The sequence below is a fragment of the Gossypium hirsutum genome, chromosome A04, assembly GCF_007990345.1.
Source record: "Gossypium hirsutum isolate 1008001.06 chromosome A04, Gossypium_hirsutum_v2.1, whole genome shotgun sequence".
NCBI lineage: Eukaryota > Viridiplantae > Streptophyta > Magnoliopsida > Malvales > Malvaceae > Gossypium > Gossypium hirsutum.
In genome coordinates this window covers 34,717,487-34,733,157 of record NC_053427.1, presented here as the reverse complement: position 1 = coordinate 34,733,157, position 15,671 = coordinate 34,717,487, and positions in this window count along the sequence as shown.

Below are 15,671 nucleotides of genomic sequence, written 5' to 3'. Positions count from 1 at the left end.
CTTCTGCCATGAATGATCACGCTACACACTTTGCCTTGGACGTGGCAACATGTGTGAAAAAATTTCTCGTGTTGCTACTCATTTTCCACACTTTGTAAGCTTAGGCTAAGCTTGATGATAAGGATCTCACCATCGATAGCATACTCGAGATCTTTCTCTTCTTCGGTGGCTGTGACAGATTCTTCTTCTTTCTCTTTCTCCAACTCGATCTCGCTGTTTGCTCTCACCACCATATTACTTCGGTTAGGGCCTTGGCTCACAATGTGACCCTTCCCAAGGCACTTAAAGCACTTTATATCTCTTGAATAGTTAGGAATAACTTCGTTTTTGCCTTTACTGGAATCTCCATGATGTGATTCAACTCGAGAAGATGGAGTCAAATTTACGTTGTTGCCCGATAGTCGACGAGAAGAGTCATTCACCAAATTATCAGTTTGTTTGTAACGTCTTAAGAGGATGGATATTAATGAAATAGGTTCAAAGTGGCTAGGTATAAGACAGTAGGTATGGCTAGATAGAAACAAAGTTATAAGATATGTGGAAGGCTCAGTTTTAAGATAATGGGATAAACAAAGAAGGATAATGGAAATGGATAAATGAACTTAAACTTCAGGAGCGATTCAACACTAAAGAGTGTCACCCTGGTTCCTATATTGTTTAAGGTGATAAAGATGGATGGTAGAGGTATAGTTGAACGCCACACCAATGCTTGGTGACAAGTTCAGAAACAAGTTCGGGTTGACGCCACTAGCAAGCTAGATAAGTCACTCCAGACTCATACGAAATTGGAGAGGAAATTAACCTCATAAGAACAAATGTTCATTCAAAAATTTGGAAAAAGTCCCTGATGTGATCCGACCCGGGTAGATGAGTCGAATTCACGTAGTTGCCCGATCGTAGTTCGAGAGAGTCGTTTGTGCCTCGGATTTTAGTAATAAAAGTAAAATAATGGATTAGAATAAGCGGAAGGTTTCAAGAAGGGTAAGTTTAGTAATAGGTTCAGTTATGTGTAGCAAAGATGGGTGATGGATAAATGGGTCGGTTTGGTTACAAGAAGGAAAGTTGAAAGATGGGGGATGGGGGATGGAAAAACGAACTCAACATCAAGAATGATTCAACACTAAGAAGTGTCACCCCTGTCCTTATATTGTTCAGGTGAAAAGATGGATAGATGGATAGGTGAACGCCACACCAAGATTGGTGATAAGTTCAAACAAGACGATTGACGCCTCTAGCACAAGCCAGATAAGTCTTTCGAAACTTGTACTAGATATGAGAGGAAGCAACCTCACAAGAACAAATGTTCATTAACAATTTTGGCAAAAGTCCCTTTACAATGAAATGTGCAAACTATTTATAGGCTAATAAGTAGTAGCTGAATGGACAAACTAATAGCTTTAAAGAAAAAATAAATTCAGCTATGAATGCACTAGAATAATCTAGAACAAGTCTTTAATTAGCTAGGACTAAATTCGGCTGATGGGAACTCCATTGGACAGCTTCATGTGTAAGCAAAGCATCTTGGATGAATGTGATGTCTTGGGAACTCAATAGCTTGCCTAAATTCGGCCATAGGATGAATGAATCATTCAAAAAGTGTCTCTTGGCCGAATAGACACCTAGGGAAGTCAATTGGACAGCAAACAATTCATGTATTTCACCCACATACATTCGACCATGCATGATGATGTGAGCACACCCGGGGCATCCTCGAATGCACACCAAGGATCTATTGAGCTGCCAAAAGGTCCCATGACCCGAGCTCGAACCAAGCAACTTCAAGATGCTATATCAGCCTTTGTGATGTGCATTTGGGATGATAACGAGCTCTATAACGTTTGAGGAGCTAAGATTAACTCCTTGAAGACTCCATGCACCATTTTGCAATTCGACCTCAGCTCCTCTTCAGCTCCCCAATGCGCCATTCAGTTCCCATCAGCTCACATGAGCTCGTTTTAGCTCGTTTGAGCTCGAATTTAGCTCGTTTCAGCTCATTCCTTTTTCATTTCAATAAATTAAGTATTAATCTAGCTTATAACTAAGTTTGTTACAGCTCATGCTGAATTCCCTAGCTCAATTTAGCTCACTAAGTGTTTTTGACTATTTGAGCTAGCTGAATTTATTATAAGTTGACTTATAATTATTGTGTTCAAATTTAGTTAGTGATATTAAGTTATTTAGTTATTATTTTAAATTATAATTATATGAATAGTTGTGTGTTATTTAATTATGTTATTTAATTTTGTAGGTTAGCCGAATTTGGAAGATACATTCGTGGCATTTAATGCAAGGTGCATGAATGGGAAAGTTCATTGAACGGGAGGATACATGCATGGACCGGTTCAATGTTTGGAGGACATACATTCATGTACATGGAAGGTTAATGCATATTGAAAGGTGCATCTCCCTTGGACGGCACACATGCATGAATGGGGGTAATCAATGCAAGTGCATGTACGGCTAGGTTCAAGGCCTCTTCCAAGTTCCATGTACAACCGATGCATGTGGGAGGACCCTTGGAGTTTCCTAAGCACCTATTCGGCCAAGAGACACCCTTTGGGAGTTTCATGCATCCCATGGCCGAACCTAGACAATCCCATTGGCTTCCAAAGCTTGCTCATACATGAAGCTGCCCATTCATCTCCCATTCGGCCGAACATGGACAAGGACACCATTGGTCATTTTTCTAGAAGGTTCATGTCTTAATTAGGTTCATTACTTAATCGTTAAGTTCATGAATGGACTATTCGGTTAGCATAAGAAACTAGTATAAATAGTTTGTTGATTTCATTTGTAAGGGACTTTTGCCAAAATTGTTAATGAACATTTGTTCTTGTGAGTTTGCTTCCTCTCATATCTCGTACAAGTTTCGAAAGACTTATCTGGCTTGTGCTAGTGGCGTCAATCGTCTTGTTTGAACTTATCACCAATCTTGGTGTGGCGTTCACCTATCCATCTATCCATACTTTCACCTTAACAATATAGGAACCGGGGTGACACTTCTTAGTGTTGAATCATGCCTGACGTTGAGTTCGTTTTCCATTCCCATCCTTCGAATTATTTTCTTGTTATACCAAACCGACCCATTTATCCATCACCCATCTTTGCTACACATAACCGAACCTATTACTAAACTTACCCTTCTTGAAACCTTCCGCTTATTCTAATCCATTATTTTACTTTTATTACTAAAATCTGAGACACGAACGACTCTCTCGAACTACAATCGGGCAACTACGTGAATTCGACTCATCTACCCAGGCCGGATCACATCACATGAACTAGAAGGAAGCTTGAATCTTGTCGTACATGAACATGCAATAAATGCCTTCATTCATGCATGTGTACCGTCCAAAGTGAATGTATCTTCTTAATCCACATGCATGTAATTAACCTCCTGATACGAGTCACAAAAGCCCAAATTCTTGAAGGCGAGGCCCAATAAGCAAATTCCCAGCCCAATCAAGAAATCCATCCATACTTAGTTGAAAATCAGGCCAAATTGTCAAAGTGGCCCAAGTTGTAAAGTTTTATTTTTATTTTTATTTATTTATTTATTTATTTACTTAGTTTAAATTTTTATGTCAATATTCAGTCCAAGAGTCCCAGATAAAATGACCTTTGACCGAATTTCCATATTAAAATAATTAGGAGTTTTTTTTATTTTAGTTTTCTAATTAGATTAGGACTAGTTATGATGTGAGCTTGCCTACGAACCAAATGGAGAACGAACAAGAAGCTATTAAGCTGCCCATTGGTCCAATAACGCGAGCTAGAGCTAAACGATTTAAAATGGAAGATTACGACTCGTCTTTACATCCGAAATGAGCTCGTATCAAGTTATAAGGCCTATTTAAAGGCATGGCTGTCCACCTTGTTAAACACTTATCATTATTATTAAAATTTCAGATTTGTTGAGAGCAGAATTTTCTTTGAGTTTTCTCCAAGATTTTTCTCTTGAGTTTTCTTTAGAAGTTGTTTTAACAATCTTGTGATTGTGGGAGCCATCTTCAACCTTCTTCTTGCCATTGATATTCTTTGGAGGGGAGATTAGAGCCGTTTGAAGAGATTTGTGAAATCTTTCGGGATTTCAAGGATCTTTAGGACTTCAATTTACTTTCTTGCTGTTCATTCTTTTCTTTTAAATTCTGTTTATGCCGATTCTTTTGATCTAACTTGTTTATTCTTCTTGTGAATTTCCAGCCATCTTTATTACTCAAAAAGATCGATCGGTACTCATTCTTGGTAGCCAAATTCGACTAAACTTATCTTTTCCAATTAATCTTGTCGAATTCTTCTTGTCAAAACTGACTGTTTTAGGTTGCTGGAATTTTGGGAAAAATCAAGTTGCTGGAATTTGGGGCTTTATTCATCGGTTTAGTTCTTGGACAGATTCGGCTTGTTGAAAATCAATCTTGGAGATCGATTTTGTGTTTTTGCATTCCGAAAACATCTATTCATAAGATCTTTGATTCTTGGCTGTTCTTGATTGTTTTGGGGATCTTAATTTCCAGATCTGATTTGTTTTTAATCTTATTCTTTGTTTTGATTTCAGATCTGTTCGATTAGAGCTGTCGTAGGAGTTTCTTGTGACTTGGCAACTCGATCTTGGTCCGCGCGCAACCTCATATCATTTGGTATCAGATTTTGGGCGTTTTGGGTGTTCTTGGTTGATTTCTAAACTGATCTCTATTTTTTAAAGCATAAACAGCAGTTTTACCCAGAAAAATTGTTCAAAAAAATTCATTTGAATGGGTAAACGTTGTCCTATTGATCTGAAATTTTACATACATGTTTTTGGCACTGTGATTAAATATAAAAAAATTATTCCCGCAAAAAAAATCAGTCAAAAAAGTCAAAAAATCAAAAAATACGAAATTCAATAAAAATTTTAAAAAAGATTCAGCGGGTTGAATTTGGTGCCCAAAATTTCCAGATCAAAAATTCAATATATAAGGACACTCCAGATTTAATTTTGTGATTTTTTGAGATTGGGAACACCTCGAACGAAGTTGTCAAGTTACTCCGCAGTTTTTCGGGTTTTCTATTTTCAGCAATTTTTATTGATTCTTAGCTGTAGGTTTTCATTTGTTTACCTTTATTCTTCCTTTACGTTATCTAACACCTTCTTGGTTCTTGTGTTAGTAGGATTTAAACGTGTGCACAACTTCTTCCTCGGTGCAACACGAATCAATTGGTGTCTCGTCAGTTTTTGGCATCCTAGTGCAAATTAGGATTCTTTGGTAGTTTGGTTCACACTCTCTAATTGGTTGATATAAACTCTGATAAAGAACTCACAAGATTGAATTCGACCTCATTGAGAATTTGATTTTTTCTTTTTGAGTGATTAACGGTGAGGTTTGATAACTTTTATTTTTGAGTGTTGAGTGTTTTGCAGGTTTTAAAAAATGTCTACAGGTGATAATAATAGTGACATATTTAAAAAATTCCAACAACAGTTGGATGAACAGGCTGCTGCTCTTCGAGCTTTGACTGCTACCATCAATGAGGTGCAATTGAATCAAGAACCTCAATATCGAAATCCAATCAAAGAAGATAGGGATAACCAACCCCAGAGGCGCGGCCCTCGACGTGTCACTAGAATGGATGATGATTTTCATGATCGTGGACAATCATCTTTGGCAAAACCAAAGAGCGAGCAGCAACGAGAACATCTCTTTCATACTCGCTGCCATGTACAAGGTAAGCTTTGTAGAGTTATTATTGATGGTGAAAGTTGCTCGAACATAGCCAGCACGACGATGGTGGAAAAGCTTTGCTTAACCACTACCAAGCATCCACAACCTTATCAACTACAAGGGCTTAGCAACAAAGGCCAATTTAGGGTCACTCAACAAGTGCGCATCACCTTTTCTATCGGTAAGTATCAAGACGAAGTTGTGTGTGACGTAATGCCTATTCAAGCCTGCCATTTGTTGCTAGGAGAACCATGGCAACTGGATCGAAAAGTCACTCACGATGGTCGTACCAATAGGTATTCTTTCAAGCATCAAGGAAAGAAACTCACCTTAGTGCCGCTCACTCCGGAACAAGTCCATGAGGACCAAATCAAACTGAAAAATTCTGTTAAAACAAGTGAGGAAAAAGAAAAGAGAATGAAATAGAGCAAAAAGAGATTGAGAGTGAAAAAGAAATTGAAGAAAGAAGAGAAAATGAATTAGAAAAAGAAACAAAAGAAAAAGACGTGGAAAGGGTAGTGAGGAATGTTTCCACTAACAAAGATATGAATTTTTCTTGTGTTGGTACTTTTCAGGTTCCCGAAAGATCGAAAGATAACTTTCAACTTCAATACCTCTCAAATGAAAGACGCTTTCATACGATCAACTTAGGCAAAGATGAAATCACACTACATGATCCCGAAGGTAAGCGAGGTAAGGAAATTTTAGAAACCGAGTCCAGTGCAGATTTGAAAATTATTGATAAAACTTTTGGTGACTTAGTTCTTAAAAGATCCCCTCATTTTGATCCGATTAATTGTTACTCTTCGATTGTGGTTGATAAAGTCATTACGAAAAGAAGCGTGATTTGTTATTCTCTTGATTTACCTTCTGTAAAATCCTCGAATTTGTCCAAATCTGTTTTGGAGAATAAGGTAACGAAATTTTCCAAATTTGTTTTCAATTTATATTCGTGCCTTAAACAGTTTATGTGGTTGTACATGAAGTTTGAGTTCCATTTGACAAAGGTTAACTCAACAACGGAGATTCGACTACACTATGCCCCCAATGAGCGAAGGTTTGTTTTAAATGAAAAAGGTAAAATCGACCCTTATTCTTCTGCTTATCGAGGTAAGATGCTTGAAACCTTTGAAACACTTTTGTACTCCTCGGATAGTGATAAAGACCGTGTTGATGAACACTTAGATCGAAACGTGCTTGACTGTCCTATTTTATTTATTGATGATCTATCTGTTTTGATGGTTGATAAAAAGATTCTTGTTTTTGATAATGCATGTGTGAGTGAATCTATAGATCGTCGATTAATGCATGGTATGATTATGCAACTCTGTGAACCATGTGAATCTTTTCAAATACCTACTTGTGACGATTATGTTTACCATTTGATTTATTACTCGCAATTTATTCATGGTTTGTGGGAACAATGTGAGAAGACTGAATGCCTTAAAACATGTCCATCTTTGTTTCAAATATTTGACGAGGCAGTGGTGAGTAAATTAGATTGTTTGCATGGTAATCTGAATTTGTCCATTCACATGCGTTATACCTGTTCTGTTATGCTTATGATTGGACTACAAGCTTGTTTCCGTTGCTATTTACTATCTCATGGCTATTCTTTTCAGTGGACTTAATTGCCATTAGTCCCGTTCGATAGAGGAAAGTCGAGTTCATTTGATTTTTCAGATTCGAGGACGAATCTTTTTGAGGAAGGGGGGAATGATACGAGTCACAAAAGCCCAAATTCTTGAAGGCGAGGCCCAATAAGCAAATTCCCAGCCCAATCAAGAAATCCATCTATACTTAGTTGAAAATCAGGCCAAATTGTCAAAGTGGCCCAAGTTGTAAAGTTTTATTTTATTTTTATTTATTTATTTATTTATTTACTTAGTTTAAATTTTTATGTCAATATTCAGTCCAAGAGTCCCAGATAAAATGACCTTTGACCGAATTTCCATATTAAAATAATTAGGAGTTTTTTTTATTTTAGTTTTCTAATTAGATTAGGACTAGTTATAAGGCCTATTTAAAGGCATGGCTGTCCACCTTGTTAAACACTTATCATTATTATTAAAATTTCAGATTTGTTGAGAGCAGAATTTTCTTTGAGTTTTCTCCAAGATTTTTCTCTTGAGTTTTCTTTAGAAGTTGGTTTAACAATCTTGTGATTGTGGGAGCCATCTTCAACCTTCTTCTTGCCATTGATATTCTTTGGAGGGGAGATTAGAGCCGTTTGAAGAGATTTGTGAAATCTTTTGGGATTTCAAGGATCTTTAGGACTTCAATTTACTTTCTTGCTGTTCATTCTTTTCTTTTAATTCTGTTTATGCCGATTCTTTTGATCTAACTTGTTTATTCTTCTTGTGAATTTTCAGCCATCTTTATTACTCAAAAAGATCGATCGGTACTCATTCTTGGTAGCCAAATTCGACTAAACTTATCTTTTCCAATTAATCTTGTCGAATTCTTCTTGTCAAAACTGACTGTTTTAGGTTGCTGGAATTTTGGGAAAATCAAGTTGCTGGAATTTGGGGCTTTATTCATCGGTTTAGTTCTTGGACAGATTCGGCTTGTTGAAAATCAATCTTGGAGATCGATTTTGTGTTTTTGCATTCCGAAAACATCTATTCATAAGATCTTTGATTCTTGGCTGTTCTTGATTGTTTTGGGGATCTTAACTTCCAGATCTGATTTGTTTTTAATCTTATTCTTTGTTTTGATTTCAGATCTGTTCGATTAGAGCTTTCGTAGGAGTTTCTTGTGACTTGGCAACTCGATCTTGGTCCGCGCGCAACCTCGTATCACCTCCCATGTACATGAACTTAATTCCCTCCAAGCATTGAACCAGGTCGTGCATGAATCTTCCCATTCATTGAACTTTCCCGTTCATGCATCTCTTCATGAATGTACCTTCCACATTCAGCTAACCTACATGAATTAACACACAATTAATTAAAATATAACTATTCATAAAAATCATAATTAATAATTAAACAATTTAATGAAATGAACTAAATTCAAACATAATAATTATAAGTCAACTTATGAAGTAAATTCGGCTAGCTCAAAAATAGTCAAAACACTTAATGAGTTGAAATTGAGCTAGGGGTTTCGGCATGAGCTGTAGCAAACTTAATTATAAACTAAATTAAGACTTAGTTTATTGAATGGAAGAAAGAAGGAGCTGAAAGTAAGCTCGGTTGAGCTCAAACGAGCTAAAACGAGCTCAAATGAGCTGAGTTGAGCTGGACGGAGCTCGAGGAGCTGGAAATGAGCTAGGATCAGCTTGCCAACAATGTACGGGTCCTTTGGATAGTTGCTTCAAGCTGATTTTGTGAGCATTGGCCCTTGTTTCGAACCAAGGTTTTGCATTAGAAGCTAAAATAGCTTCTAGGAAATGTTTAGCATGAGCTTGAGTTATAGGTCCTTTAGGCAGCTCGTTTAGATCTTGGTTTGCATTCGAAGATGCCCCGGGCGTGCTCACATCAGTCCCCCATACATGAAATGAGCAAACTATTTATAAGCCTAAGATGCCTATTGATATTCGGCATCTATGATGTTCACACTAACTTAAATTATGTTCACATTTGTATTTAACATGTTCACATAAAAGCATTAAAATTCAGTTCATGCTTGAAGATGGTGCATGAATTGGCCGAACCATCATGTTGCTTCACTTGGTACATTCATGCATACTTAGCCTTGAAGAATAGCCATAATGCCATGAATGTGCAGCCCTTTAATACTCCTACATCTCCCTTGGCCAAATGAGGCTTTAATGTGCCTTGAATTCTTGAATTGAATGTAAAGAAATTCATCTCCCTTGTGGCCAACGTCCATGCACTTTAAAAAATGGTAGAATAATCATGCATGGGAGAAGAATGGTTTATTCTAGATGCTGGTTGATACTTGCACGAATTTTCCCAAGCATTTATCTTCCAATTGTCCATAAATATGGTCCATGAATCTTCAAATACATGTTCAATCAGCAACTTCCTCTTGCATGAACATCCCAAATGCATGTGTCTCTTTGAATGCCATCCCTTGACCTCAAAAATGCATGCACCTTGCATTAACTCCTCTTCATTCATTCGGCTGAACCTAAACACACATTAAACACACTAAATCAAACATGAATTTCGGCTGAACCTTAATAAAACATTATCTAGACATATTGATTAACATATTAAATAAATTAAAACACATTTAATTATGGACTAGCTAGTATATTAAATTTGGCTAGCTCAAATCAAGTGAAAAACAATTAATGAACTAAATTGCGCTAGAATATTTGGTCATGAGTTGTAACAAATTAAATAAAATAAAATAAAACTAATACTTAGTTTATTATAATGATAAAAGAAATGAGCTAAAACTAAGCTAGGTTGAGCTCAAATGAGCTTAAATGAGCTCAAGTGAGCTGATTCGAGCTGAATGGAGTTCAGGGAGCTGAATATGAGCTAAAATCAGCTTGCACTAAGGTGCAAGGAGTCTTTAATGAGCTGGACCATACTTCATCAATGCGTTCGAGCTTTGTTTCACTCCAAATTCTGGTTATTAAAGTCGAGATGGCTTCCTTAAAGAGCTTAGCTCGAGCTTGGGTAATATGGCCTTGGGGTAGCTTAATAAGCTCCTTGCTTGAGCAAGCGACTTCTCCTCAAGTCGAGCCAGTTGTTCACATCAAAGCATTCATCATTATAAGACCCTTGGTGGCTGAATGGAATAAAGTGGCTCACAAAGACCTGATTCACACACACAACTTGGAAAGACAAAGTACTAATAACATGTCCTTCCTCTTTTTGGATAGGCCATTTCAAAGTATCAACAACAAAATAAAGAAGAAGATTAGGGACACACTGAATTAAGAACATACAATCTTGTTCCAGTTTCTTAATCCAAACTTGGGCAAATAAACCAATGCCGGGATTAAAAATAAAAGTGGGTCTCACCTTATCATGACAAAGAAAGAAATTCATCGATGAAAACCAACCAGAATCACAAGTCCTTCAAAAATTATTACCTCAGAAAACAACATTGTAGGACTCAAATCCTTTGTACAATGATATGGAATAATATTCACCAAGATCAAAGATAAAATTTTCTATTACCATTTCTCACTGACTAACATATTTCTCGACTGGCAAGATGGTAGGAAAACAAGACAAATTAAAGTTATAAGCATGCACATCATGTAAACAACTCTTCATACCTCCATTTACAACAAAATCCACAATCTGAGAGTAACATTTAACCAGAGTAGAATAAGGAGGTCTTTTGAAAGCTATGTCACTAGCAACTTTCTCAACAACATGCAACTTCGATTGCAGTAATTCAAAAACATCGATGAGTCTTATCTTTTCATGATGAGTCAAGAATTTTATAACCAGCAACATAGAATGAACAAGGAACAATTTTAAGTTATAATCAAAATCTTTAAATTTCGTTTCCTTAGTCATAGTCCAAGCATCAAACAAACATAAATTAGTCACACAAAATTTAGGATGCTTGATTTTCCCACATAGCGAATCAAAATGACAAATTCCAGGTTTGAACACACGAGCTTGGTCACTCGATTCAATATGCAATAAGAGTTTCTTGATTTCCAATGTACCACGTATGTTATTCAAAGATGATGTGATCAAGAAATCTTTCAAACAATCATAAAACTCAAGTCTCACTCGATCAAACTAACATAGGCATGTAGAATTTACACAACAAAGTAGAAACGATACACCACCATCACAATCAAATGAGCAAGGCATTTTACTCATCAACGTTTTATCACACAAGCGAATCAGAGGGAATTTAGGCATGCATATATTCAAGCATTTATACACCACAAGTCTCATTCGAACAACCTTGTACATGCATGTGGGTTTCGCACAACAGGTCAAAGAATTCTCATTATCACCACAATCAGAAAAATTAGAATGTTGATACAAACATTCACTATCACGTATAACCAAGTTTCGCAGTTGCCAATCGAGTGTTACCTCACCAACATACTCGTCAACACCACAATTTCCATTAGTGATACTATCCTTGCCATCATTTGAAACAAACACATCACCATTAATCAAAGAATGGCAATTGAATCGTCAATATAATCACAAACACTCAAGTAGGTTGATGGGGACTGAAACGCTTTATAACACTTACCTTCTTTACCTTGTGGCAGAGGTGGACTAGGATCACCTTTGCAACCAATGTGAACCGTCTCTCCTTTGGGAGGTCATGAAGTTGAAACTTATTAACTAATTCTTCAGAAACCAGAAAAGTAACAACACGAGAAAAAGTCACATGTGTGTTAGTGGAAACACTGCTCACTTGTTCTTGCTCACTAACATCTTTTCCACTCGAATCTTTTTCTTTGGAGACACTCGTTTCTTTTACCTTAATTTCTTTTTCCACTCTTTCCTTTTGATCAAACTCTTTTTCTTTCTCATTCTCTTTTTCAATCTCATTTTGTTTCCTCTCTTCCTCTTTTTCTTTCATTTCTTTGTTTCTTTTCTCGGTTTCATTCAAGATTCTCTCATTTTCTTTCATAATCTTTTCTTGCCTCTCTTTTCTTTTTATTTCTTTTTCTCTCTTCCTTTCATTACAAGATGAAGATAAAACGAAGGAATCAAAATGAGATGATTTCTATCAGGTATGAATGGAATGATTTACAGAGGATTCACGTTCACTCCTTCATAAGGACTCCTTCGTAAGAACTCATTCGAGGATGATTTCTTTGAGGCATATGACGAATAACTTGTACTTTCTCGTTCGTCATCTTGAAAGATCTCAGACTCAAAGTTTGCTTCTTTTTGTCTTGGTTTCCTTGAGGAATAGAAGTCACAATAAGAATCTCTTCTCGAACATTCATTAGACGTTTGTCTCCTTGGCACTCTTGTTTCTGCCCATTCACATGGACTAATTTGCTCTCGTTGGGTTCTGGCTCGATGGTCTAGTTTTTCTTGGATCGATTCAATTTTTCGGTCGAGCATGCACTCCATTTCTTTCATCAAATATTGAAATTCAGATTCTGAAAACTCTTCTCGAAACATGACTTTATTGGTGAAAAGAAAAGTGATTAAAAAAAATAGAAAATAGATACCTCAACACAAAAACCTCACTAATCACTCGGAAGAAAAATAAATAAATTCACTAACGCTCGTATTTAGACTCATTTTAGGCTTTTTCTCTACTCTATTGCACTCTCACACTCATGCCTTTTACCACTCAAAATCCCTCTCGTGGTGTAACACCCCTCACCTGTATCCAACACCGGGACAGGGCTCGAGGCATTACCGGAACTTCACACTTTCAGTATACTAACTCGGCCCACAAAATTTCACTTGAATTTAAAACTTTTCAATCATTAATATCTCGTCCCTTGTATAGGCCTTCGAGACCTATTACATACCTAAAGGCAATGCCGGACAAATTCCAGCACGTTCGATGAACCTTAGTCTCCTCAGAAAATTTTCCTTAACATAAAGGGTCACACACCCATGTAGATGGGCCGTGCGGACTCACACACCCATGTGGCTTGGAACACGCCCATGCCTTTCAACCGTGGGCAACACTGACTTATTAACACGTCCAGAACACACACCCGTGCTGCCTGCCCGTGGACGACACTGTTAATTGAGCACGGCCGTGGCACACACCCGTGTGGCCTACCCATGTACAACTTTGAGCTAAAATTTTAAGTGCAGGGGACACACGGCCATAGCACACACCCATGGGAGAGAACCGTGTGTCACATATGGTCTAGACACACGCCCATGTGTCCAATCATGTGGACTCTAATAGGCTATTTTCCAAGCATTTAGTCACCCATTTCTACTACTTGTGCTTAGTGGTTACCAAGTTTGAGAGAAAACATTATTTTACACTTGTAAATAATCTTAATAAAGCTAGTTGTATGGACACCTCATATCATTGGTTTCTCACATGAAAGGTTACTTTCCATTTAGTGTTATGGGTTCCCACGTCACTTTAATTCATCCAAAATTGGCTCGTTCATGTGACTCATTGCCAATTGATAACAACCCATCACCTGTAATTAAAACCATGCATAATTTTGTAGGTTATAGCCTACTTCAATTAAGCCAATTTTCATGGCCATATACAAAGAGATAAACACAATTTTACATGCCTTCATTTGAAAAATCAAATGACACATATAACAAAATACTTAAAAATACTATACATGCCATTGAACAAAATAAACTAAGTCTTTATACCAAAGCTTGTCTAGTTGATAATGTGTTGACTCTCCAATCGTTTTGCAGTCCTTATGAGTTCTCAAGCTCTGCGAGACGGGGAAAAAGAGAGGGGTAAGCATTTTCATGCTTAGTAAGCTCGAATAAATGGAAACTAAACTTACCGAGTAATTAGCATACATCTATACTTAAGTCATGAAATCATTAATTATGAAATGATTTCCTATCACATGCACTCAATCAATGAGTTAGTCACATAACAAAGCATCATGTAATTTATGTAGATGAGCTCATCATTCATCATCTTATTGATATACATCATATTAATCCCGTTGAGTTTCTAGGAAATCTCGATGGAATACCCATTATCCGTCAATTCTTATGAATGATCATTTCACATATATGCACTCCCGCGAACCTCACATCTCATGGCAGGATTACCAGTACAGGCTATATCCCTTATAGTGACAAACACCCTTAATGATCTCGGATCTGAATTACTAGTGTAGGCTAAATTCAGACCCTAATTGGATTACCCGTCCGGGCTAAATCTATAATCCACACATATTCTTCGGGAGGCTTGATCATTTAAGGAACACCCGTCCGCAAAAGATCCTTTTCATACTTGATATCACGGATTACCCGTTCGGGCTAAATCCTTACTGCAACACATGCAGGATCTCTTTACACATATTAATGAGGGTTTATCTATCGAATTCCTTTTGTCAACCTCATCTGAGACATTTTTTACATGTTATCATCAAATATGCATTTCTATTATATTTCATGCTAGTAATAAATGCAAACATCATGCATTCATAAATCATTCAATTATGCATATTAGGGGTTTACTTTAAGTTATCCAAACTGACCTAATATTCTTTTCTGAGTTGTGTTTCGGTTATTCTGAAACCTTGCGTTTACCTCGATCGACCTTTGAAATTTGTTCCTCGGGGTCTATAACAGCAAAATTAACTCATTAATACCCCACATTATACATTTCAAGTTTAATATCTACCCCTGGTCCAAATGATTGTTTTGCCCCTAACCTTTCACATTTTTTACGATTTAGTCCCTAGGCTCGTATAATGAAACACATGCACTTTTTATCTTACCCAAGCCTAGCAGAACACTTTTCCTTCTTATGGTAGCCCACATTTTCCATATTTCTCTCATTTCTACCACACATTTACATCTTTTGCAAAATAGTCCCTATAAGGGTTTCTCATGAAAACCAACTAGGAAAAGATGTTTAATACACATTCATCTTTCATATTCCTCCATAATCCATCAAAATACAAGCAAATCATGCATGGGTAAATTTTTAAACATGAACCCTAGCATGAAATATGGGTAGAAATGGAGAGAGCAAGGTACCGGGATTTTAAAAATACAAAGAACATTAAAAACAGGGCCTGGGAGCACTTCTATTGAGTTTGGAAAGCTTGAAACCCTGGCTATGGAGGGCATGCAAATTTCGGTAGCTATGGAGAAGAAGATGAATGAATTTTGCTTCCTTTTTCCCTTTTATTTCATTTATTACCAAATGACCAAAATGCCCTTCCTTAATAACCTTTCAAAATTTTCCATGCATGTACATTTTTGTCCAAAAACTTTGAATTTGGGCAAATTGCTCTCTAAGACCTTCTAATTCATAATCTAAAGCAATTTTATACAAATTGCTTTTAGAATCCAAGTTTTGCAATTTATTCAATTTAGTCCCTAATTTCCAATTGGACATCTTATACTTAGAATTTCTTCA